This window comes from Dasypus novemcinctus, chromosome 6 (genome assembly GCF_030445035.2).
Source record: "Dasypus novemcinctus isolate mDasNov1 chromosome 6, mDasNov1.1.hap2, whole genome shotgun sequence".
Lineage (NCBI taxonomy): Eukaryota > Metazoa > Chordata > Mammalia > Cingulata > Dasypodidae > Dasypus > Dasypus novemcinctus.
The window spans coordinates 132,244,895-132,269,918 of NC_080678.1; positions in this window are offsets into that span (position 1 = coordinate 132,244,895).

Genomic DNA, 25,024 nt, shown 5'->3' on the forward strand with positions numbered 1-25,024 from the left:
TATATTCAAAAAATATTTTCTTGGTGGTTACTATGAGTTTTATATTTACCATCCTAAGACTATAACAATGTAGTTTGAATTGATAACAACTTCAAAACCATATGCAGTCTCTGCTTCTATACCCCTCTGTTCCCTCTCTTTAGTTCTTTTCACAAATTACCTCTTTATATTATGTATTTCCAGTAACCTGAAATAGGATTATTTTTATGCCTTTGTAGTTTAGGTTATGTGAGAAATAAAAAGTAGAGTTACATAGCAAGACTGTAGTAATCCAGGCATTTATAATTACCCATGTTGTTACCTTTGCTGGAGAACCTTTATTGGGGAACTTCGTTTCTTCCGAAGGCTTCAAGCTCCTGCCTACCTTTCCTTTCAACCTGAAGACCTCCTTTTAAGATTTTTGCAGAGCAGATTTAGTAGTTTTTGAACTTCCTCAGCTTTTGTTTATCTGGGAATGTCTTACAGTGAGACTCATTTTTAAAGGTAGGTTTTGCTAGATATACATTTTGGGGCTTTATTTTTTTCTTTCAGCACTTCAAATCCTGCTTGTTCTTTCCCCTCATTTCTGATGGGAATTAGGTGCTAAATCTTATCGAGGATTCCCGTGTATGTGATGAGTCACTCCTCTCTTGCTACTTTCTGGATTTTCTCTTTCTCTTTGCCCTTGGACAGTTTAAGAATAATGGGTCTCTGTGCAGATCTCTTTAAGTTTACCCTATTTGGAATTTATTGGTCTACTTGGATGTGTATATTCATGTCTTTCATCAAATTTGAGAAGCTTTTGGTTATTGTATTAGTCAGCCAAAGGGGTGCTGATGCAAAGTACCAGAACTATGTTAGCTTTGATAAAGGGTATTTATTTGGGGAAGAAGCTTTAAGTTACCAGGCCCTAAAGTGCCCAACTCAAGGTACCATAAGAAGTACTTTCCACCCAAAGCCACTGGCCACATGCTGAAGCAATATGGCAGGTGATGTCTGCGAGGGTTCAGCCTTCCTTCGTCCTCTTCAGGCTCCATGGTCCCAGCTTCTTCCAATCTCAGCTGCAGGTTGGGATAAATGTCTCTCTCCTCAGGGCTGATTCTTTCTGGGTTCAGCTGCTCAGTTCTTTTCACAAGGTCAGCTATAGAGGCTCATCTCTCTTCCTGGGGCCTCTGCCATGTCTAAAGAGCTGTCTCTCTTCCTCTGCATACTTTTTCTCTGTGCTCTTCTTCTCCATGTATTTACTTATGAGGGCTTCCAGCATCAAAACTCAAACTCTCTTCTGTGCCAATCATAGTTTACTCAAGTAAAAGTGAAACCCCCTGCATTTAATACAATCTAATACACCTAGAAGAACAGAACAGTTTACAAACACAGTCAAAAATCTATTTTGGAATTCATAAACAATACCTGTGGTCACCCCTCGGGCTGAAGTGTGGTTTGCTGGCCTGGCGGGGGAGCAGCCGCGGCAGGCCAAGCCGCTGCCCCCATAATAGGGTGGCCGGTCGGACTCACCGCCACCCCTGAAGGAAGCTCGGCATGGGCACAGAGTGCCCTCGGGTCTCCCCTTCTCGGCAGCCATGCTTCCGCGGCCGCCCCTCCTCCCGGATGGCGCCACCCAATGCCTGTGGGGCGGCACCCTTCTTCTTCTTTCTCCCTGCGCAGGCGCAGGGCGGAAAAATCCTGTCTGCCCTTTCCCCTCCCCCGACAGCAGCAACAGCCAGGCGTGGGCGGAAAAATCCAGTCTGCCCTCTTCCCTTCCCCCGACAGCAGCAACAGCCAGGCGTGGGCGGGAAACTCCAGTCTGCCCCCCACGCCAGCAACAGCAGCCACCAATCCCTAAACCCTGCCCCTTCCCCCAGCAATAGCGACAGCCAATCCCTAACCACCACTCCTCCCCCGTCCAGCACCTCCCACTGACCTTTCTCCAGCAACCAATCAGAGCAGGGTGTGGCTTCAACCAATCAGCCTTCCCCAGCCCCTATAAAACTGTTGCCTCTCCCTCAATAAAGTGGACTTGCCTGTTTACCTTGTCTCCACAGTAGTTCTTCTGCCGTGCGCCCTCCAGTCCTGAGAGCCCCCGACAAGGGCCTGGCCTCCCTTGTCCCCAGTTTGTCGCCTGCTTCTCCGGGCGACCCCTTCGTCGCCTGCTTCTCCAGGCGACCCCTTCATCGCCGGCTTCTCCGGGCGACCCCTTCGTCCCCGGCTTCACCGGGCGACCCCGTCAGCCGAACCGCGCAACCCCTTGTGAGACCGATCCCTCGTCTGCTGCCGGACCGACCCCTCGTCCCAAGTGGGACCGACCTCTCGTCCCAAGCGGGACTGACCCCTCGTCCGCAGCCAGACCCCACCTCTACCGACCGAGCAAGCCGCCGCAAATACCAAACTGCTACAGTCATTATTTCTTCAAATGTTCCTTCTGCCCCTTTCCTTTTCTCTTGTAATGGAATTCCCATAGCAAATATGTTGGTACAATTTCATGATTTCCTTCAGATCTCTTTGGCTCTACTCACTTTTTAAATTCTGTTTTCTTTCTCCTCTTCAGACTGAATAATTTCAACTAGCTTCTTTTCAAGATCACCAAATCTTCCTTCTACCTGTTTATAGTACTTTTCAACTCTAGAATCTCTGTTCTCTCTCTTTAAAATGTTCTAATCGCTCCTTTTGGTCATGCATCACCTTTGCAATTTCCTTTAGTTCTATGTCCATAATTTTCTTTAGCTCAGTGAACTTATTTGTGAGAGTTGACTTAATCCCTGATTACTCATCCAGTATCTGTGCTTCTTCTGTTGTTTTACTTTGTTCCTCTCAATGGACCATCTCTTCTGTTTCTTTGTATGCTTTGTGATCTGTCCCCTGCTCCCACCCTGCTTTTCGCTTCCTTATACTTTACCCGCCTGTTCTTCGTAACCTCTCTGTATTATGGCCCTTCTCAGCAGCAGCTTATGCTGCTGCCTCCCTCCGCCCCTCCTCCCAGCCACTGTTATCTTCCCCCTCCCAGCGGATCGCTGTTCTCCCCGCCTCATTTCAACTGCCCTCATCCCGTATCCGCCCCGGCACAACCTCGGAAACAACCCCCTCTGCCATCAATGGCTTACGTCATAAACCGCAGGTCCGCCCTTGCCTCTGCAGCCAATCCTCAGCTGCCCCGCGGACATGCCCCTCCCACAACCTCCCCGCCTCCATGACACTATAAAACCTCATGTACTTCCCGAATAAAATCAGACCTGCGCATAGACCTCGTCTCCGTGGTTTTTCTTCCATCGAACCGCGCGTCCCCCAAGCCTTGAGCCGCCCGCTGCCGCCCCGGTCCGGCCGTGGCGTAGGCCCGATCCCCGGCAGCGACTCGCCTGCAGCAACCTGCCTGCAGTGCCGCAGTGGTGGCCACAGTTGGCGCCCGAACAGGGACCCCAGCTATGGCCCCTCGTCTGGCCAGCCCGCTGCTGAACCTCGCACGGGACCCATCGCCGTCCTCCCGTGCCGCCGCTCAAGGTAGGGACTCTCCGGCGTTGCTCCCTTCACCCCCCTCCTAGGCCCTCTGCCGCGATGGGGGCCTCCCTCTCATCCCGTCAGGTTCCTCAAGTCCGCCTGCTCGCTGCCCTCTTAGAGACTCACCACGTTAAAGTCTCTCTCCGTCAGCTACAGCGGTACTGGGACCTTCTCCTACCCTTTAACCCTTGGCTCGTCACCTGTGCTCTCTGGAGCCCAGAGACCTACGAACGTTTAATTCAGCGGGTGACGTCCGCTATGGAGTGCGATCGCAAGCAGTTTCCCCCCGGCCTTATTCCGACCCTCGTTGCTATCCGCGCCTGTCTCCAAGGTGTGCCCTCCCCTGCCTCCGCTCTCGCCTGTGAGCCTAGCCACCCTCTCACCTGCGATCCTGATGGAGACGACGATACTCGTTCTCTGTCCGCCCAGCTAGAGGCCGTGCTCGAACTGGATCCCCCCACAGCCTCCGATCCGGACCCCAACCAACATGGCGACCCCCCCGCCTTCTCCCCCCCCCACCGCGTCCTGCAAACAATGCCAACATGGCGCACCTCCTCCTTCTTCTTCCTCGGCGCCCTCTTCCCGCCTTTACCCACCTCTTCCTGTCTCGTCGCCATCCGGTCCCGTCCCGGATGCCTGCCGATCGCCATTTTCGGCTAAACCGGCAGAGCCTCCGGTGCCATCTTGGCCTGTACCTGGAAGTGACGTGGCCACTCCTCCATCTTGGCCCGAGGCCAGAAGTGATGTCAGGCGTGACGTCACCGTGCCGCCATCTTGGCCAATCAGAAACACCGTTGCCGCCGCGCCCTCCTGGCCGGCGCCCGGTGGCACCGCCAATGCCTCACCTCCATGGCCCGCTTCACCTCCCGCCTGCTCCAGCAATAGCGGGAGCGTCGTGAATCCTCCTCCGCCAGCGTACGACACTGCCTTTCTCACCGCTCCCACTCCGCCTCTGGCTCAGATGTTCCCCCTCAATCCTGTTCGCACTCCGCAGAACCCACAAGCGTGGGTCCCCTTCTCTCCTAAAGACATCCAGATGCTCCGCAACGTGATAAAAGAGGATGGCCTTGCCAGCCCTCATGCCCAAGACCTTCTCGAGCATATGGCCATCCCTCGCTGCATCCCCTACGACTGGATCTCCCTAGCCCGAGCGGTTCTCTCCCTCGGGCAATTCATTGACTGGCGAGCCCATCTCGGTGTCCTGATCGACAATCAGATTGCTGACAATGCTCGTCAGGGTGTGCACTACCCTGCAAACGCCTTCCTCGGCCTCGGCCCCTACGGCAATCCCAGCGCTTACACAGCTACTCCTCCCGGATTTTTCATCCAGCTTCGGGATTGTGTCTTCAAAGCCTTCCGCTCTTGCGCCGCAGCCGCCCCTGAGCCCCTCGCCAAACTCTTCCAAAAGCCTGAAGAGCTCTTCAACGAGTTCGTGGCACGCGTGCAAGCCGCAGCCGAGAGACACGTCACCGGCGCCGCCGCTAAGGAGTCCTTCGTCAAAGATCTCCTACAAGAGGGAGCTAATCCAGTTTGCAAAGCCATCATCCGTCCCCTTCGTGACAGGCCCCTCCAAGACTGGGTCCTTGCTTGCTCCGGAGTCTCCGGCCAAACCACCGCCCTCGCTGCCGCCCTTGTTGCCGCCGTCCAAACCATCAATACATGTTTCCGTTGTGGCGAGCTAGGCCACTTCGCACGGGAGTGCCCCAACCTCCCGGCACCGCCGCGCCCGGCCCCTCGGGGCATGGAGCCGCCATCAGCAGCCCCCGTTCCCCGCGCGCCCTCCACTCCTTGACCGGGATGTGGGAAAGGCACCCCGCACGGCCCTGCCGACCTTCCACCTCCCGACCCCCTTCCCCCTGATGACTCGCCCCTGCCGTAATGATGGCCCCTCTCCGCATCTCACCCCCCCCCGTGAGGTCTTTCTCCTCTTGTCGTTGCAGATGACACCTCCAGTTGCCCAGTCGAGCCCGCCTGAGTCTGCCCCTCCTGCGCCATCACCCGCAGGGACCACGCCAGCTCTCTCCCGCCACGAGCAACGTCGACGTCGTCTTCTTGTCCACCGCTTGAGCCATCTCTCCCTCGAAGATGCTCCCATCGAGCAGCAAATTCTCCAGCTTCTCCGTCGTGCTCGCGCCTCCCCTGCCCCGCGCCCTCCTACCACCCCCCCCTACACCTTCTCATCATTATGCTCTCCTTAGCCTCCTCAGCCCAGGCCACACCCCTTTGGGCCGCCCTTCTTCAACCGCCTGGTTTCCTCTTTCTCTCCCCTCACTCCCCCACCTTCCCCACCATGTACTCCCCCAACTGCGACTTCCTCCCAGAAAGCTGCGACCCCCTCGCCCTTCCTGTCTCCTCGTCGTTGCCAAATGTCTCCATCCCTATTCCCCTCGCACAGCTGTCCTAGTCCTCTCCCAAAGCCATCCCCTTCCCGAGGAGGCCCGGCACGCCCAGGTGTGGCTCACGGAGGTGGCAGGAGGCGGCCATCGATAGGGCCCATCGTGGTCGCCTCGAGCTGCGGGTACGGGTTCTCTGCCCTCCGCATGGGGAATCGGGCGTTTCAGCCGCCCTCCCCTCTGCTCACGCCCCCCTCGTGCCCCCACGCCCCCTGCCGGTAACCCCTCCTCGTTCCTTTCTCTCCTATTTCCCCTCCTCTCACCCCCCCCATCTTTCCTCCCCATAAAAATGTCAATCCCACAAAACCTGTGCGTTCTTATTTTCGAAACAGGGAGCAATTGTCCCCTGCTCCCACCCTGCTTTTCGCTTCCTTATACTTTACCCGCCTGTTCTTCGTAACCTCTCTGTATTATGGCCCTTCTCAGCAGCAGCTTATGCTGCTGCCTCCCTCCGCCCCTCCTCCCAGCCACTGTTATCTTCCCCCTCCCAGCCGATCGCTGTTCTCCCCGCCTCATTTCAACTGCCCTCATCCCGTATCCGCCCCGGCACAACCTCGGAAACAACCCCCTCTGCCATCAATGGCTTACGTCATAAACCGCAGGTCCGCCCTTGCCTCTGCAGCCAATCCTCAGCTGCCCCGCGGACATGCCCCTCCCACAACCTCCCCGCCTCCATGACACTATAAAACCTCATGTACTTCCCGAATAAAATCAGACCTGCGCATAGACCTTGTCTCCGTGGTTTTTCTTCCATCGAACCGCGCGTCCCCCAAGCCTTGAGCCGCCCGCTGCCGCCCCGGTCCGGCCGTGGCGTAGGCCCGATCCCCGGCAGCGACTCGCCTGCAGCAACCTGCCTGCAGTGCCGCAGCGGTGGCCACAGTGATCTTTTGTCAAAGTCTGGGCTTTTCATTATTTTGGCTTCTTGACTCTGGAATTCTACCAGATTTTAGGGTACATTGGCTGTGTGTTGAGATTCTTCTTCAATATCCAGCCCAGTTTATACTGAATGTACAGGTCAGCTTATGGTGAAAAGTTAGATTCTTCTCAGTGTTTCTAAGCATGCATCTTGCCCTGGCATGTTTGGGACCTTTCAAGAATTTTTCAGTATATGCAACTGTTTTCTCTCTACAAAAGGAGTTTCTCTTCTCTGGTTCTCCTCTTCAGGCCCTGGGTTGTGCTGTTTGTATCAATTACAGTCTTTCACCCCAGACACTGCAGTCATCTCAGTTCCGTTCCCCTGCTCTGCTCCTCCTTTCTGCACTGTTTCTCCATCCTTGGCAAATTCCATGTTAGGCAAAACAAACACGTGCTTTAAGTCAGTCTTCGAAGAAGGAGATTGGAGCTGATGTACAAAGACGTGTAATGTGTGTGTTTGGGTGAGAGAATCACCAGGCATCAGGGACCAGCACTTCAAGATGTGCAGGCTGCCAAACCATCAAGCCTCAGATGCTGGGCCAAGCCAACAGCTGGGGAGGGGCTCACAAGTGAAGGTGTTCTGCAGCTTTCCAACCAATTTTAGGCTTTCTTTTTCCTGATTCATTGTTTACTGAAAAGTTATGTATTGCCAGTCAGTTTCCAGAATTCTGGGAAAGTTGTTTCTGACAGAGTCTGCCAGGTTTCCACTATTCTAAGAAGAGCCATTCACCAGGAGCCTCTTATTCCACCATTTTGCTGATGTCACCACCTCAAGTTTTGGGTTCTCATAAATAATTACTTTTTTTAAAGTTTATTATTATCTTTAATAATTTGGCATATTTTGTGGATCTGACTCTACAGTTGATATTCAAAAGAATTTGGCAGTTGATAAATCATGCAGAAGTGAACAAAAATATAATATTGTAGAGGAGCACCGTAGCATGTTTAAAAAAAGAATTTTTTCACTCTAGATCAAAGAATGTCAGAAGAAATCACAGTTATATATGAGGAACTTGGTTTGGGAGACTTATTTTTTTGGATTGAAGAGTTAAATTGCCTTTTAAATCATTAACTAATTTATCATAATATTGGGGGGTGAAACGCATGCTTTCAAAGGATCTAGAATTGTCATGTCTTCTTTGTTTAACAGAATATTTCTTCAGAAATACCAGAGGTGGTATTAAAAACAGGTAATCAGACCAATTTTTAAATATAAGCCTAATTCTTGAGCTGCAATGCTTTTAAACTTCTCTTCCTTCACTGAGTAGGTTATGTCTCTTTTTAGAGCATAGTGTCCTTCTTTCTAGTAGATGAGGCCATTGTTGGCCTGTGGGAGGGTCTGGCTGAGTAGACTGATGTCTGAACCCTGGACTTTCCCTTGCCAGCATGCACAATTAAGGAACCCATGCTCCCATCAGTAAGAGGAGGCTGGAGGGACACACTGGGTATGCCTATGACCAGAACCACATGCATGCTCTCCATTCCCTGTCATTTATGGTTCCATAAGAATTTAGACGTCACTTTCAAGAGATAAGTTCAATAATATTGCAAAATGCAGATAATATGAGGATGAGATTAGTTTTTGATTCAGAGAGATATTCAAGACAGGAATTACAAATAGACGCAGGTCTGCCGAGTATGGGGTCCTACACCTGAGCCATCCAATATGGGAGCCTCGAGCCACGTGTGGCTCCTGAGCACATGGCTGGCCCAAACTGAACTGTGAGTGTGAAGAATACACTGGGTAGGAAGGTTTGGTATGAACAAAACAATATAAACATCCCATTCACTTTTATATTGACTATGTGGTGGTTTGAAGCTGTCTGTACACCAGAAAACATGTTCTTAAATCTGACCCTGTGGGTGTGGACCCAGTATAAGTAGGGCTCTTTGATGAGGCTACTTCAGTTGAGGTGTGGCCCAGCTCCCTCAGGACAGTCCTTAATCCTATTACTGGAGTTCAGAGAGGGAGCAAGAAGCTGAAATCAATGAAACCCAGAAGAGATGGGTGCCACCATGTGCCTTGCCATGTGACAGAGGTGCCAAGTATCGCGGGCAGCTGGTCTTGGGGAAGAAAGCTTCGCCCTGATGAGCCTTGGGTTGGACATCATCGTGGCTTCAAAACCATGAAGCAAAAATTCCCATTGTTCAAACTACGAGCCATTTCTTGAAATTTGCTTTGAGCAGCGTAGGAAACTAAGACTGCATTTTGAAGGGAACGTATTTTGGACACAGTGGGTTCAATAAAATATTATTAAAAGTAATATCTGTTACTTTTAATAGTAGAAAACTTAAATGCTGTGGCCACTTGCATACGTGGCTCACATTGCATTACTGTTGGGTCATATGCAGTCCTGGGGGGTTGCAGACCCCCACGGTGTCCCCACCACCCAGGCTGCCCTCCCCTGGAGTACCCCACCCTTTTGACATGCTAGATCCAATCACAGCCACAGCCCACACTGCGCTGCATTTGCCATGCTTCTCACCGACCTTCTCCACCTGCCAAACACCCATGTGCTCCCAGGCTCAGAGGCCACGTGCTTGGGGAAGCCCCCAACTCCATCTGGCCCCTCCCTGAGCCCTTTTTGACCCCCACTGAATCACACCTGACACCTCCTGACCTCTCACCTCCTCCCTGACCTCTGTACCCTCCTGACCTCTCACCTCTTCCCTAACCTCAGGCACCCCATTCCTCTCTCCACATTATCAGCCCCACCTCCTCCCAGTCCTCAGGGGTGGACACTGTCCCTGGCATGTCCCCTTCCACCCCCCACACCTGCCCGGCACACAGGACGGGGGGCGGCTCAGCTCAGACAGCCCGAGGGAAGGCAGCACCCAGTTCCCAGGAAGGGCGAGGCTGAGGGAGGGTTTGCCTGGCCCTCCAGGGGGCTGTGGGGAGTGAGGCTCAGTGGGACTGCAGGAGCCTGAGGCCTCCCTGTCCATGTGGGCAGGGACAGGGGGACCGGGAGGCCCGGCTGGGGTGTGGGTGGGAGCATGGAAGACAAAGGGACTGGAAAGGCCCCCGAGTGCTCAGGCCTCACCCTGGCAGGGCCTCGGCTGGTTGTCTGGGCAGGGCCCTCGGGGGTCCATCCTGGGACTGCAGGAAGGAGGAGGGGCCTAGGGCATGAGGGACCGTCTCCCCAGAGGCCGTCCCCAGGGAAGGGGAGGAGCAGGGGGGCTGCAGAGAGGACCCAGGGACAGATGGGACAGGAGAGCTGGGCCCTGCACCAGGACACTGCGGGCAGGGGCAGGGTAACCAGACGGCAACGACCACCCGGGACCCGGGTGCGACGGATCTGGGGCTGGGGCTGGGTGCTGAGCCGCATCCAGGGAGTCTCCATGGGGAACAGGCAACGTCTCTGCTGGACAGCGCATGGACAGAAGGACAGAGCACCTCACCTTCAGGGCCTGGGGGCTCAGCCCGGCCCTGAGGCAAGGGGCCTGGAGAGCTGGGGAGTGCAGCACCCAGAAAGGCCTTGAGGCCCTGGCACCCGCCCCCCACCTTGCCCGGGGCGAGCTGCAGGAGGAGCCCGCGGGCCCCCAGCCCTGCTCCCCTCCTGCTGGGCGCACCCCTGCAGCCGCCTCCCACGGGCCTGGGCCCAGGGCGGCCAGGTCAGCTGTGGTGAGGTCCCCGCTGCCCACGCGGCCTCAGGCCCGAGAGGAGTGGCCAAGGGGAGGCGCGCGGCCCCGCAAGCTCCTGGGGAAACCTGCCCCCGCACGCCCCCCGCCTGGGCTGCCCTGGTGGGAGCCCCTGGCCAGGGCCCTGAAGGCAGCGCCTCCTCCAGGCAGCCGGGGCAGCGGGGTGAGGCCCGCGGCGGCCTGCCGGGTGACACGCGGGGAGCAGAAGGCAGGCATCGCCTCCAGTCCCTGCTCCTCCCGCCCGCCCTGCCCCCTGTCGGGCCCTTTCCAGTCCTCTCTGCTCAGAGCTGCGCCAGCTCAAACATCCATCGGAGAAGGAGGTTTTCAAGGAAAGGGTTCCTCTAGGGATTTCACATCTTGCTGCATGGTCTTTAGGCCCCCAGCCTGCATCCTGAAAACTGAACCAAAATTACGCAAATCACTCATCACCTCCCCTCCTGGAGAAGCAGCCTGCAGGGGGCCTGCCACCCCCGGGGGCGCCGCCATTTCCAAGGCCAGGGAGGTCCCGGGCGCCCTGGGAAGGGCCTTGCTGACGCCTCACCCCTAAGCTGGGTCTCCTGCGCCCGGGGGAGCAGGGTGCTCTGTGCGACCTCAGAAGCCCCCGGTGCAGCCGGACCTGCTGAAGGCTGGGGCAGAACAGAGTTGGGGTCCATGCCCTCCCCCAGCAGTCCACAGCCGCCTCTCCTAAAGGCCTCATTTCCGGCCTCCCCCAGCCTGCCATCTGCCGGTGCCGGGAGCCAGCCGCTGCCCCTTCTCCCAGGACACGGCACAGGCGCCAAGGGCCCACCCCCAAGCAGGGGGCTCCTCGCACCTTCACCAACCTGTGGGATAGTCGTCTGGTGGTCAGAACCCCGGCCAGAAGGTTCTGGAATTGGCAAGTAGTCGAAATCTGGAATCCTGGCCTCGTGGTGTTTTATTTCTCTCCCACATAAAGATGGAAAGATAGCCAGTTCTTGACTAAAATGGATCACTAAAATTCATCTGAAATAAAAATGTCTTATTCTAGCCTCATTGGCTCATTGTGGCAACTTTCAACACCTTAATTTAGCAGCTAATGATGGAAGATAATTTATTGAGATGTGATTTCATTTTTCCAGGTATGTGTTTTCCCTCCTCTGTTCTGTGAAGTGAGCCACACCCTCAGTTCTGCTCAGTACAGGCCTGCAGACAGCTTTGCAGAGACCACCACCACCAAGGCCTCGACCCTCTGGGAGGTGGAGGGGCAGGACAGAGGGCTCTGGGGACAGGGACAAAGAAGAGGAAGCCCAGGAGCTGCCTGCAGGTAGGAGAGTGTATTAGTCAGCCAAAGGGGTGCTGGTGCAAAATACCAGAAATGGGTTGGTTTTTGTAACGGGTATTTATTTGGGGTAGGAGCTTACAGATACCAGGCCATAAAGCATAAGTTACTTCCCTCACCAAAGTCTATTTCCACATGTTGGAGCAAGATGGCTGCTGACGTCTCCAAGGGCTCAGGCTTCCTGGGTTCCTCTGGGCTCAGCTCTTCTGTTTCCTGCACAAGGTCAGCTGTAGACCACGAGGCTCTCTAGACTTTGCCTCTCTCCACAAGGTCAGCTGTAGACTCTCAGGAAAATAGCTCAGTCTCTCTCCCTGGGGCTCCAGCTTCAGCATCAAACTCCAACATCAAAACTCCAATATGAAAAGCCCCCCCAACTCTGTCCTTTGCCACACCTTTTATCTGTGAGTCTCCACCCACCAAGGTTGCAGAGACTCAACACCCTAAAGACATGGCAAAATTAAAGCCCTAATCAAAACCCAATCATGCCCAAGTACAGATCAGGTTACAAACGTAATCCAATATCTATTTTTGGAATTCATAACCATATCAAAGTGCTACAGAGAGGATGGGGTGGGGGCTGCCTGAGGGTAGCAGAGGATGGGGAGTCCATCCGAGGCTCAGAGTTAGGCTAAATCCTTGGGGTGGGGCTGCTGGAGAACTTTCCAGACACCAGAGGGACAGGGAAAAATTCAATGATGATAGGTTGAATACTCCACTGTAACCATAGGATTGGGATTCAGAGTGATTCAATTGGATAGAAGGGATTTACGGGATGTGAGCAGCGTATCCCAGAATTGGATTACAATTCATGCCTGCTGACCCGAGGCTTTGTGGCAGTCTCACCTGCCGTCCCTTAGCTGGGTGTGAAGGTGGCAAGGGCCCTCCGGTGCCGACAGGAGGGCCGGAGCCCTGGGCCGAAAGCCTGGTCCACGGCCACGGGGTGTGGACGTCAGTCACCCACAGTCTCCACAGCACCACGGGGCTGGCACTGGCTGAGCAGTGCGGCCTGATCGTCCTCACGTGACAGTCATGGGGAGCAAACCCAGGCTTTGACTGAGGGATGGGAGGGGGAGCAGGTGCCGTAGAAGGTGGAGGCTGCAAGTTCCAGGCGTGAAGTGGGTGCTCCGAAGGGCGTCGCGGGGTGACGTGGGCTGGGAGGAGTAGCATGGGGGAGCTGGTCAGGAAAAGGGGGACTGCGGGGACAGGGACCAGGAACGCTGAGACCCCGTGGGCTTGGTGATGACGGGCCCAGCTGGCCTGCGCGGCTTCCAGGACTCAGCTCGGCTCGTCGCCTGTGGCCCTGCACGTCGCTGGAACTAGGGTGGCTGCAGGGGGCTGGGGGGCTGGGGCTGGGGGCTCAGGGCCAGACTTGCTGATCCCCAGCAGAGGCTGAGCTTTGGCAAAGGGGCGCCTTGAGCTTGGCGCCTGCCTGCAGAAAGGGGAAAATCAGCCTAACCATGGAAACGTGGTGAAACGTGTGACACGACGGCAGGAAACCAGCTCCAGGTGAGACAGAAGTCCTAGTCCTGTGTGTCCCCTGACTGCAAACACTGGTTTTGAGATCAGCTCTTTAAAATGGCAAGGGATGACTGTAAGCCACGAGCGCCATCTCCTGGAGCCAACTGCATGTCACAGGGGACTCCCCAACCCCCAGCCCCCACCTGGGCACCTGGTGCTGAGGCAGGAAGGCACTAGGGGATGACCCTCAGTCCCAGGCCTTCTGGCCCTGCACCCTGGCTCAGGCTTCCCAGCCAATCTCTGAGAAAGCCCCCAGCCAGGGCAGGGTACCCCATCCCCCGCCTCCTGCCTCGTGTTGGTTTCCGGGTCCCAGGGAACACCTCCCAGGGTGGGTGCTACAGGAGCCAGAATCTGCTTCCCATGGAGGCCCCACCTGGTGGGGTGGTGAGGTGGGGGGTGCACGTGGGGGGGTTGGGTTCCCAGACACAAGGAATCCTGTCCCTCGGGCATGAGGGTCCCATGTCGCCTTTGGGCTCAGGAGCTGACCCGCTGGTCATTCTTCTACAGGATGTCACTGGGGCCCCGCCCCATGGGGTCTCACCCACTCTCCTGCTCCCACATGTCAGAGCCACCTGAGCTGAGCAGCGGGGTCCCCGTCCAGCCCCGCCCCCGGGCCCCTCATCTGGGGGTTGCTGGGAGTTGTGCAGAGCCTCGTCCACCCTCAGGACCACCGGGCTCCACTCCACCCTCCTGGTGGTGGCTGCACAACGTGCCTGGGGCCACGGGGTCAAGCCTTACCGTTGCCAAAGCTCGGGGGTCTTTTCAGAGGACACCTTTACCCCCAGTACCTCCCACTTCCTGAGGGGCTCCTGAGGTGTGGGCTGAGCGCTGACCCCCACTTCCTGCACGTGAGGGACAAACCGCCCTCGCCTCCCAGGCAGCACAGCCCTGTGGAGGCTGGGGCAGCAGGGGGGACTGCGGGGGGGCAGGTGCTGGGCAGGGGGCAGAGAGGAGCTCAGCGTGACCCCAGGGCTCAGCTTGCCATGAGGAGGAGCAGCTGTGGGAAGAGGAGCAGGAGGGGGCAGGGCACCCCGAGAGGACAGAGGCAGAGGCTCCCCAACATGTGCAGAGAACTCCGGGAGCGCCTGACAGTCCCCGGCGTCCCCTCCTAACTGCCCCTCCCCCTGTTTGGGCCCTGACAGCAGCTCTGTTGGAGTCATGTGACCAGTGGGTGGCCAGGAGGGACCCTGACTAGTAGGGGTACCGGGCAGATGTCTGGGAGCCCCTCAGTCCTCCGTGCAGGGGCTGTGGGCAGGGGGAGAGGGGGTGCGGGCAGCACCCAGAGGGCAAGAGCCTGCAGGAGGAAATTCTGCTGGATCCCAAGGCTTTCCAGCTTCTGGAGCCCTGGTCCTGGCTGCCCTCCCGGCCCGGCCCTCAGGCCACAGGCCCCGCCTCCATCGCTCAACCTGCACAGCCCCGCCCCCAGGCCCCCAGGCCCTGCTGCCCGCCTTGGCCCAGCCCTCAGGACACGCCCCCAGGCCAGAGACCCTGCCCCCGGGCCCCGCCCCTCGGCTCAGTTCTAGGCCACGCCCAGGCCCCACCTCCAGTTCACTCCAGGCCACGCCCCTCAGTTAACCCTGGCCCCACCCCCTCAGCCCTGTCTTCTGCTCTGGGGTGGCTGCCTCTGCACAGCCTGAGGCAGGTCAGGCCTGTGCACAGCCTTTGGCAGGGCTGCTTTGATGTTTCCATAGAAATGCCCCTTGCACAGAGGCACTGAGGGACACAGCAGGCTGAGGGCATCTGGAAGTGGCCTGTGGAAAGTTGTGCAGATTTCGTGGGTCCCTGGAAGCTTCCATGTTAGGCAATAGAAACCCCCATAGTCAATATGCAGCCTTCCAAGCTCCTGAAGCTCCCCCTCCCCAGGCTGGTGTCAAAGTCCAGAGGGGCCTGGCCCCACTGCTGTCCTCGGGGCTGCCCGGCTCACCTGGTCATGGCCTGCTCAGGCCTCAGACCCTTGGACCTCTGGGAGGGCAAGTCCTCGTCACCACACAGCCCTGGGACCAGTGACCTCCTCGGGCTTCAGCCCTGGATCCTCAGGCTGGTTCCCTCTGACCTCTGACCTTGACCTCTGCCCTCTGTCCCTGTTGACCCTGCCTGTGTTTAGAGACACAGCATCCCTTGGGGTGAGCGTCAGCCTTGGCCCACGCTGGGAGGGGATGCTGACCCCAGGCCTCTTGTTCCCCTGCCAGCACCTGGGCCAGGCCACCAGCCTGTCCCATGGATCAGAAGACAGAGGACAGCAGTGGCTGAGCTGCCACTGCCTCACCTGGCACAGGCTGCCCAGCATGGCGCAGGCAGAAGCACCTGTGCGCGTTTGAGAAAAGCAGTTTCCTCCAGGCACCCTCCATCTCCATTCTGGGCTAGGCCTCGATTTGGACATTTTCTCAGCCTCAAGCTGTAAGCTGACAAACTTCCATTGTCTAGGCCAACTGATTTCATGGTATCTGCTTTGAGCAGCCTAGGAAACCAGAACAGATGTGGGTACCAGGAGAGAGGGGTGCTACTATTGCAAACACAAAACAGAGGAAAGGGCTTTGGAATTGGGTTGGGCAGAGGTTGTAAGAATTGTGAGGTGCTTGAAAGATAAGCCTTAAATTTATTTGAAGAGCCTGTTGGTAGGAATATGAATGCAAAAGGTATTTCTGATGAGTCCTTAGAAAGAATGCATGTGTTATTGAAAATTGGAAGAAAGGCAGTTGTAGCAGTTTGATATGTTTATGAATTCCAATAATAGATATTGGATTATGTTTGTAATCTGGTCTGTACCTGGGTGTTATTGAGTTATGATAAGGGCTTTGATTGGGCCATGTCATTAGGGCTTTGTGTCCCCACCCCTTGGTGGGTGGGGACTCACAGATAAAAGGCATGGCAAAGGACAAAGTGGGAGTTTTGATGTTGGAGTTTGATGCTGAAATCTTAAGCTGGAGTCCCAGGGAAAGAGACAGAACCCTTCACTTGATATTCTACAGTTGACCTTGTGGAGAAAACAGAGGAGCTGAGCCCAGAGGAACCCAGGAAGCCTGAGCCCTCGCACATGTCAGCAGCCATCTTGCTCCAACATGTGGAAATAGACTTTGGTGAGGGAAGTAACTTATGCTTTATGGCCTGGTATCTGTAAGCTCCTACCCCCAAATAAATATCCTTTATAAAAACCAACCAATTTCTTGTATTTTGCATCAGCAGCCCTTTGGCTGACTAATACAGCAGTCTTTGTTTTAAAATGGGAGAGAACTTGGCAATATTGAGTCCTGATGACAGATGGGAGAACTTAAGAGCTATGAACTTGAGGATATTTCCAAGCTAAGTGTGGGTGGAAAGTGCAGCCTGCTTCTCCTTGAACTTTATAATAAAACGTGAGAGGAAAGGGATAACTGGAAACTGAACTCTTGGATACAGAAAACAAAACAAAACAAAACAGACATTGATGATTGGGAAAATTCTGAGCTTTGAGAAAGCAAGTCCCAGAAAATAGCGCTCCCTGTGAGGGTTTAGCTGAGCATGGAACCGGGCAGTGGTTTCCTTCCAAGTCAGGACTGGAAATGCGGCTCTCCAGGTCAGAGCTGGGAATGCCCTGCTGCCTGATGGCTGGGACCCCTGTGCAGCACGTGAAAACCAACAAGCTTCTGAGAGATCCCTATGAAAGGAACCCCTGCCAGCCTGGGCTGGAAGGGACAGAAAAGGACAGATGGAAGGAAAACCCCTTCAAGGGCAGAACATGGGAGGCTGAGGTCTGGACCACAGGCATCCACTGGGGCCCAGAGAAGGGGCCACCTGTGCATGTGGGAAGGGCGAGTGTGCCCGCAGCTGGAGGCTGCACCTTCCCCCCCGTCGCTCAACCAACGCTGCTCCCCCCGGTTGCTCAACCAGTGCTGCTCCTCTCTCCTGAGTGGGCAGAGCCCCCACCCAGGATTGCGGAGGGTCTGGCCCCCAGCCCAGGGCTCGAGGAGGGGAACAGTGTACGGGCACTGCAGGAGCCCGGCCAGGCCAGTGCCTGAAGAGGAGGAGGCGGTCAGCGAGCCCGAGGCCCTGGCTCTGGAAGGCGGGGGTTCTCGGGGTGCAGTGGACCCTGGACTGTGAGGCCAGTGGGGCCCGTGGCTCTGACCCCTCCCTGGGCTGGTCTCACCCCTGCCTGTGGAGGCCTCAGCAGGGAAGGCCATGTGAGTGGGGTGGGTGTGGGGTAGGGGACCCTCAGGACTCACCTTGCCACCAGGAGCTCGGGTTCCAGCCCCCTATACCCCTCACCGTGGGGGCTTTTGGGCTAACAGGTGCAGTGCAGGGCCCAGGAAAAGCCCCTTCATCTGCGTTTCCACACAGGGCAGCCCCCGTCCCCCACCGCCCCTTCCCTGGCAGGTGATTTGGGACGACGGCTGCATCACATCCTGCTGCCACCTCTCCGCGGGGTCTGGCTCCAACTGCGCCTCCCCTCAGCGTTGTTCCCAGAGCATGTCCTGACACAGTAATCGCCCCCAGGCCAGCCTGCATCCCCTGGTCTCCTCTAGCTCAGGTGAGCCACCTGGAAGAGATCAGGTAGCACAGGTGTGCTGACGTGGTCCACCAGGCCCTGTGGGTGTCACTGCCGTGGCCCCTCCACGTGGATGCCAGGGTGACACCAGAAGGCCAGCTCCAAGGTCCTCCTGCTCGTGAGGGGTCTGTGCCAGAGCCTGGGGACTCTCCACGTGTCCCTCCTCCCTACCTGGGCTCACGCCTGGACTGAACCCCAGGGCCCCCGTGGTCAGGTGGGGCCATGTCTGAGCTCACATCAGGGCACGTGGCCAGGCAGGCCCCTGCCAGCCTCTCCAGCTCTTCCGCCTCCTGGGTGACGTTCCAGTTGGCAGGGCCGCCACTGTCATTGGCCTTGAGTGACCACGTGGCGGCTCAGCACCCGCTGTGGCCAGGAGCCCCTCTGCCCTGTCGGGGTGAGGAGTCCTCCCATGTGGCATTTCATGAGTGGGGCTATTTGTTCCCGTGCCCATTCCAGCTCATTCTGACTCTGCAGGGTCTGCTTCATTTCTGTCTCTTGGGAAATGTGCATTTATTGCTCTGATTTAAAATAAGGAGGAAGAATTCCCCAGGAGAGTCCCCCTTTCACTCCTCTCAGATGTGGGCAGCTCAGAGGGGAGGCTCGTTTTCTCCAGCCCCGAGGACTCAGGCAGGGGGGGTCACAGAGGGCTGCACCCCTTCTCCCCTCACTAGGGTTGAGGGGCTCCCGATCAAGGCCCCAGCCAAGGGTCAGCTGAGGGGAGGGAGGGGGGGAGAGGGCCAGGGAGGGACTGTCCATGAAATCCCATTTTCCTGAAGCCTCATGTTCAGTTCTCAGCAGAAGCTGAGGTCTGAAGTCCCAGGTGTGGCCGTCAGGGGGCCCAGTGACCTGACAGATGACCTCTGACCTAAGCCCTGCACGGCCACTGTGTCCTCGAGTGCAGGGAAGGCATGAGGGGCCACGCCAAGCTCGCGTTGGTTTAACTAAGAGCGCCCTCAGCCTCCACTGTAGGAGGATGTGGTGGCTTCAGCGGGACTGCGTGGAGTCTGTAGGAAGGTCAGACCCATTCCTCCAGAGTCCAGAGCCCCAGGCGTGGGCAGGGGCCTGCTCGGTTCACACAGAGTCAGGGGATGGCAGTCGGCTGAGGCACACCGAGCCTCAGGCACAACCAGCTGAGACACACCGAGCCTCAGGGACAGCCAGCTGAGGCACACCAAGCCTCAGGGCACAGCCAGCTGAGCCATAGTGAGTCTCGGGGACAGCCAGCTCTGAGGCACACCGGGCCTTGGGGACAGCCAGCTGAGGCACACCCGGCCTCAGGGACAGCCAGCTGAGGCACACTGAGCCTCGGGGCACAGCCAGCTGAGGCACACCAAACCTCGGGGACAGCCAGCTGAGGCACACTGAGCCGCAGGGCACCAGTTATGGAAGGTCCAATGTGTCTGCCAGCAAAGGAAAAGAGCACGTCTCTACGCTGCCAGGTGATTGCAACCCCCTTGCTATAGTTTTCTTTTTTCAGTGCAAGTAGTTTGCAGGCTGATCCCAGGAAGTACCTCAGGAAGGGAAGGTGGGGTGGAGACAGCGATGAGAAAGTGGCAGAGAGCGCAAGGCAGCGGGTCTCAGAGGGTGACTGCTGTGAGCCCCTGAGCTCAGTCCTGGGGCTCTTAGGAGACAGTGTAGACCACTCATCTGAGTTTTCCCTGCAGAGGTGGATAGGGCTGGGGCAGTGGCCCACCAGCTCCTGTGTCCTGTGTGCCTCCCTGCAAGGGGCACTGACTCCCTGACATTTCCAGCATGCCCAGTGTGTGGACAGGGCAGGCTCAGGTGACTTGAAAAGCCCCCAGGTGAGAACTGCAGGTGCTGTTCTTGTTTTGGGGTTTGGGTACACAGTAGTGGTGTGCTGAGGGGACATGGGGGGCAAACCTATAGCATCTGCCACATCTTTATTGAGTGCCTACTGTGTGATGAGGCATCATCACAGTATAGCTCCCAAATGAAAAGACTAGAACCTAGTAAATTAGAGACAGTGGGACACCCAGTGAAGCAGGAAGGGGACAGTTTAGTTACAGCGGGTTAGAGCAGGCTTTCGGAGGAAATAGCATCTGAATCTGAATGTTGAGAAAACCCAAAATCCAGACATCTGGGGAGCAGCATTTTAGGTGCAGGACAACCAGTGAGGAAGGCCTGAGAGGAGAGAGGGCAATTGTGAAGGTGAAAGGAGCTGATGGTTGGAGGACTCACTGCTTTCCATCCTTTTGATCCTAGTTCTGCCCCAGGCCCCCAGAGCCATAAATCCACTCCCTCTTCCAAAGTCAGTCCTTGAGAGGCCCCTCACTCAGGGGTCAGGGGAAGGGTCTGGGCTCCCCCATCCAATTATCCCCACTCCTCAGAAGCCCTTTCACCTTAGACAAGGCCTCCAGATCTGAGCCTTACTTTCCTCCTCTGCAAAATGGCAGGAAAAACAGTGTCTACCTTGTAGCATTGGGAAGCAGGTTGGGAGGCTCCCTTTCTCCCAGGCAGAGGAGAAGGGGTCCCAGTGCATGTTAATCTTGTACCCTGCAAGGTTGTTGAATTTGTTTTTGACTCTATTACTTTTCTTGTGAATTCTTTGGTATTGTCTATACAAAGGATCCTGTCATCATGAACAGAGTTTTACTTCTTCCTTTTCAATTTGGATGACTTTTATTTCTTATTCTTGTCTAATTGCTCTGGCTAGAACTTCCAGTACAATGTTGAAGAACAGTAATGAATGCAGAAACCATTATCTTATTCCTGATCTCAGAGGGAAAGCTTTCTGTCTTTCATCATTGAGTAAGATATTAGCTATGGCATTTTCATAAATGCCCTTTAGAATGCCAAGGAAGTTCCTCTCTCTTAATTTTTTCTGAATGTCTTCATCACAAACAGGTGTTGGATATTTTCAAATGTCTTTACTGTGTCAATTGAGATGACTGTGTATGTTTTTTCCTTCATTCTATTAATGAGGTGAATTTGTTTGATTGTTTTCTGTTGAACTAGCCTTGTATTTCTGGGATAAATCCTAGTTGGTCGTGGTGCATACTTATTTTAACATGCTATTGGATTCATTTTTTTTTTGTTTTTGTCTTTATTTATTTTTTCAATATTACATTTAAAAAATATGAGGTCCCCATATACAACTATGGATTGTAATACTCAATATTGAATACCATCAATATATAAAAAGCATAATACATCATGGCCAGGGAAAGTTTATTCCAGGAATATGATTTATTTTTAATATTCAAAATGGAACACTATAATTCCCTACCTGAAGAGAACAAAAGAGAATAATTTGGCTATCTCAATAAATACAAAAAGAGCATTTGATAAAACACCATGCCTATTTATGATTTTTAAAATTCTTAACAACTGAAAATAAAAGGAAACCTTTTCTTTGAGCTAATAAAAACCTACCACAAACAATATAATTAATGGTGAATTATTGACATTATTCTTTCAGAAATAGAAAATGGCAGAATAGAAGTGGTGATAGCCACTTCAACACATGGTTAGAACCAGAGCAATATGGCAGAATAAGGATATAAAAGGCCTAACAATTGGAGAAGAAAACAGTGAACTCTCATTAACTTGTAGATGACATATTTGTTTAAATACAAAATCCAAAGGAATCTGTAAATTTTAGAATTGATAGTCAATTATTTAAGGTCTGCAGATATGAGATTAATATACAAAATTTGTTCTACTTCTAATACAGTAACAAGGAAATACAAAAGGAAATGTGGTAGCACTGGAAACCCCAAACACTGAGTGAAATTAAAGCCTTAAGTAATATAAAGGGACATATTATATTTATGACTTGGAATAATATTGGAAGATGACAACTTTTATGAAATTGATTAAAACTATAAAAGATTTAAAATAATTCTAATGTCTTATGAGGTTTTTGTGGAAAAATCAAGCTGATTTTAAAATCAATAAGAAAATACAAAGAGCAAAGACTAGCCAAATCAATTTTGAATAAGAACAAAGCTGATTTATATTGCTATTAAGATCTCTTTTATGACACAGTATTAAGATAATATGATATCATGTGTAGATATATCACCTCCTACCTGACAGTGGATTGACCTCACTCCTGCCCTTCTCCTCAGACAAACTTTCCTCTAACACTGTAGAAGCACACAGAGCTTTGGCTGCCATAACTTCAAACACAGCCTGCTCCAAGCACATCTTGTTTTGAGAAAAGAGCACATACCGAGATCTTTCTCCAGTACTTGCACATAAGCCCTAGCACTTGTTCCTCACCCATATATATACATGACCTATGAGCAGCTGCCTCAGGCAGAGACATATGCAACTGAAATTCTTGCTGTCTCGCTGTCAGCCATGAGGTAGCTTCAACTCTCTATAAGTAAGTTCCCCTAATAAATACTTTTGGGGTGATCACCCTGGTATTTAGTGGTTCTTTGGAATCACAACCAGCCCATTGTTGGGCAGTTTGAGGCAGTCTTTGATGGGCCTTCTCGGATTTCTTTTTCAGGGCAAGTCCAGCTTGCTGGTTCAACAACTGGTATTGAGCAGGAGTCAGGAGAAATGGGCTGGGGACAAGAGGAACTGAATGAGGAAATTCCAAGCTGCCCACAATGGTCCACACCTGCCACACATCTCTTAGACACCTGTAGGTTGCCTCAGGAGTATAGTGATGCTCCAAAGACCCAGGCAAAATTGCACTCAGCCAGAAAGGAGGTAAAGGATCTTGTGGCTGGCATAGAGTAGCCCCTCCTGTGGGCAGTAAAAGTTGCTACTGAAGCAGAGTTAGCAGCTGAGGCCAGAGAATATAATGTAGAGGAAAAGGTGCAGATGGAGCAAGACATGAGGTCAACTACAACTTTGCAGGTAAGTGATATGATGAAAAAGGTAGATAAAGAGGATAAAGGTGGAAAAAGGAGAATCTAGGTTAAACACCTTGGCCTGCTATGTGCAGAAAAGTGTGGGAAAAGACTCCTTAAAGTGAAGGTATGGGCTATCGTGAAGGTTACCAACTGGGATGCAAAGATACAGAATCCTTTAGAAAGAGAGTGAGTCTGGTGATTTGGTTGAGGTAGTCAGCTCAGAAGACAAGGGTGGGGAAGTGTCTCTGTGCACTCATTCCCTTATACAGAATAAAGTAAAAGAGACACAACCAGTGGGAGCTCAGGGGCCCCTCCAGGAGTGAGTCAAACATATTCCAGATGGGAATATATCCCAACACAGCTGATGGATATTGCAAGCCATTTCTGCCAAAATCCTTAGGAGACACTGGTGGCATAGCTAGTGAGGCTGTGGGTGAGTCTTGTCTGGCAGTAAGGCTGATAAGATCAATAATGCCACTGCCCACCCATCCATCAGATAGGGCTTACATGGGGCAAGGCAGTGCAGGGCAATCATACCTTAACCAGTTGGCTCATTAATGCCTACCAAGATGCATGACTGTTCCCTGGAAAACTATTGAAGCCCAAGCACTACTCAGACAGCTGACAATGCACTTGGCCATTTATGCCCTGCTCTTCTGGGGCTCTGGCATTGCCACTCTTATACAAACATGAGGAAAACTTATTAAATCAACTACTAAAAGTGGGACCTCTCAGTTGGAAGAGGACACTCCTCCCCACTTTAGGTCCTCCTGCCAGTATACCTTTGTATGAGGCAGGACAAGTCCTTGCTAAGACAGGAAAGAAAGAGACAGATAACAGGATATCCAGAGTTCAGAATGTCAAATGGGAGAGTGAAATACAGGGAAAAGATAATTACCTCTCCCCAAAATCCAGTGCAAAGAGGGTTTCCAGAAGCCAGATGTGGCTGAAAGCTAGGGTGGCACAGGAGAAAATTGACAAGCAATCTAATGCAGTCCTGTTGAAATACCGAAAGGGGCTGAAGCCAGAACAGCAATATACTAGAGGGTCCTGTAGGCAAAGGTTAGAGCTCTGACACCTCAGGAGGAGACAGAAAGAGAATGGCCAAGTTTCCCTGAGATACAGGACCATTCTGGGAGCTGGAATCCATGGAAGTAACTATACACTGGACCCCACAAAATAAAAAAAGGTGTTGGCCCTAGTAGAAAAGGGAGCACAATGAACTACATATATGGGAATCCCCATCAGTTCTCCAGACCCCTGACATACATTCATGGGTATAAGAATGTGTGATAGTTTGAGGCTTTTATGGACCCCAGAAAATCATATTCTTAGGGCTAATTTATTCCTGTGGGTATAAACCTATTATAGGTGGGATTTTCTTTTTATTCGGTTACTTCAGTAAGGTGTGACCCAGAGTGGATCTTAATCCTCTTACTGAAGTCCTTTATAAATGGGATAAATACAGACAGAAAACCACAGAATACAAAAAAAGCCACAGGAACAGAAAGAAAAAGACAGGAGAACCAAGAGCTGAAATCAACAGATCCCAGGAAAAAGGAAGCCAGGAGCTGAAGCAACAAAACCTGGAAGAGAAGGGAGAGACCAGAAGATGCCTCCATATGCCAGTCTTCAAGAAGAAAGCATCATCAGATTGTGCCTTGTTTTGGACATTTTTCTCAGCCTCAAAATTGTATGTTTACAGCCTGATATCCTCTTTGTAAAAGTCAACCCATTTCTGCAGCTTTTAGCAAACTAAAGCAGGGTGCATCCATCCCAGTATCATCTGTCAGATAGGTCCAACCCCTCTATCCCACAGTGGGTATATCTATCTCCAGTACCTGACAATATACTAGGAGTAGATGCTCTCTTAGGGGCTGCATTAGATACCATTTTGGAGAATTTTGCCTAAAGGTGGGTGTCGTGAAGGCAGGGCTGCAGGGAAATACAAGGTGGGAAACTGCTGTCTACCATGACAAAGGAAAACAGTAGCTATTAAATAAGATCACCCGCTTGTGGGACAAAAAGAAACCTGTGCAACTATCTTGGAATTGGAAAAGGTGAAAATTATATCACCAGCACAGATGACTCTTGATAGGCCAGTTTGGCCTGGATGGAAGCTGGATGGAGTGTGGAAAATGGCCATAGATTATCTGGAACTGAACCAAGTGACTCCTACCATCTGTGCTGCCATAGCCAACATAGCCCAAATATTAGAGACATTAACAACCTGGCTAGGGACCTGTCATGCTATGATGGGCTTAGTGAATGCATTCTTTAGTATGCCAACTGATAAACACTCACAGGACATAGGGAGGACAGCAGTGGGCCTTCTGAGGCCTTCCCCAAGGATATCTACATAGTCCTACTATTTGTCATGGGTTAGGAGCAGAAACCTGGCTACCTTGGGTCCACTTCCAGGAATACATGTAGAACTTTA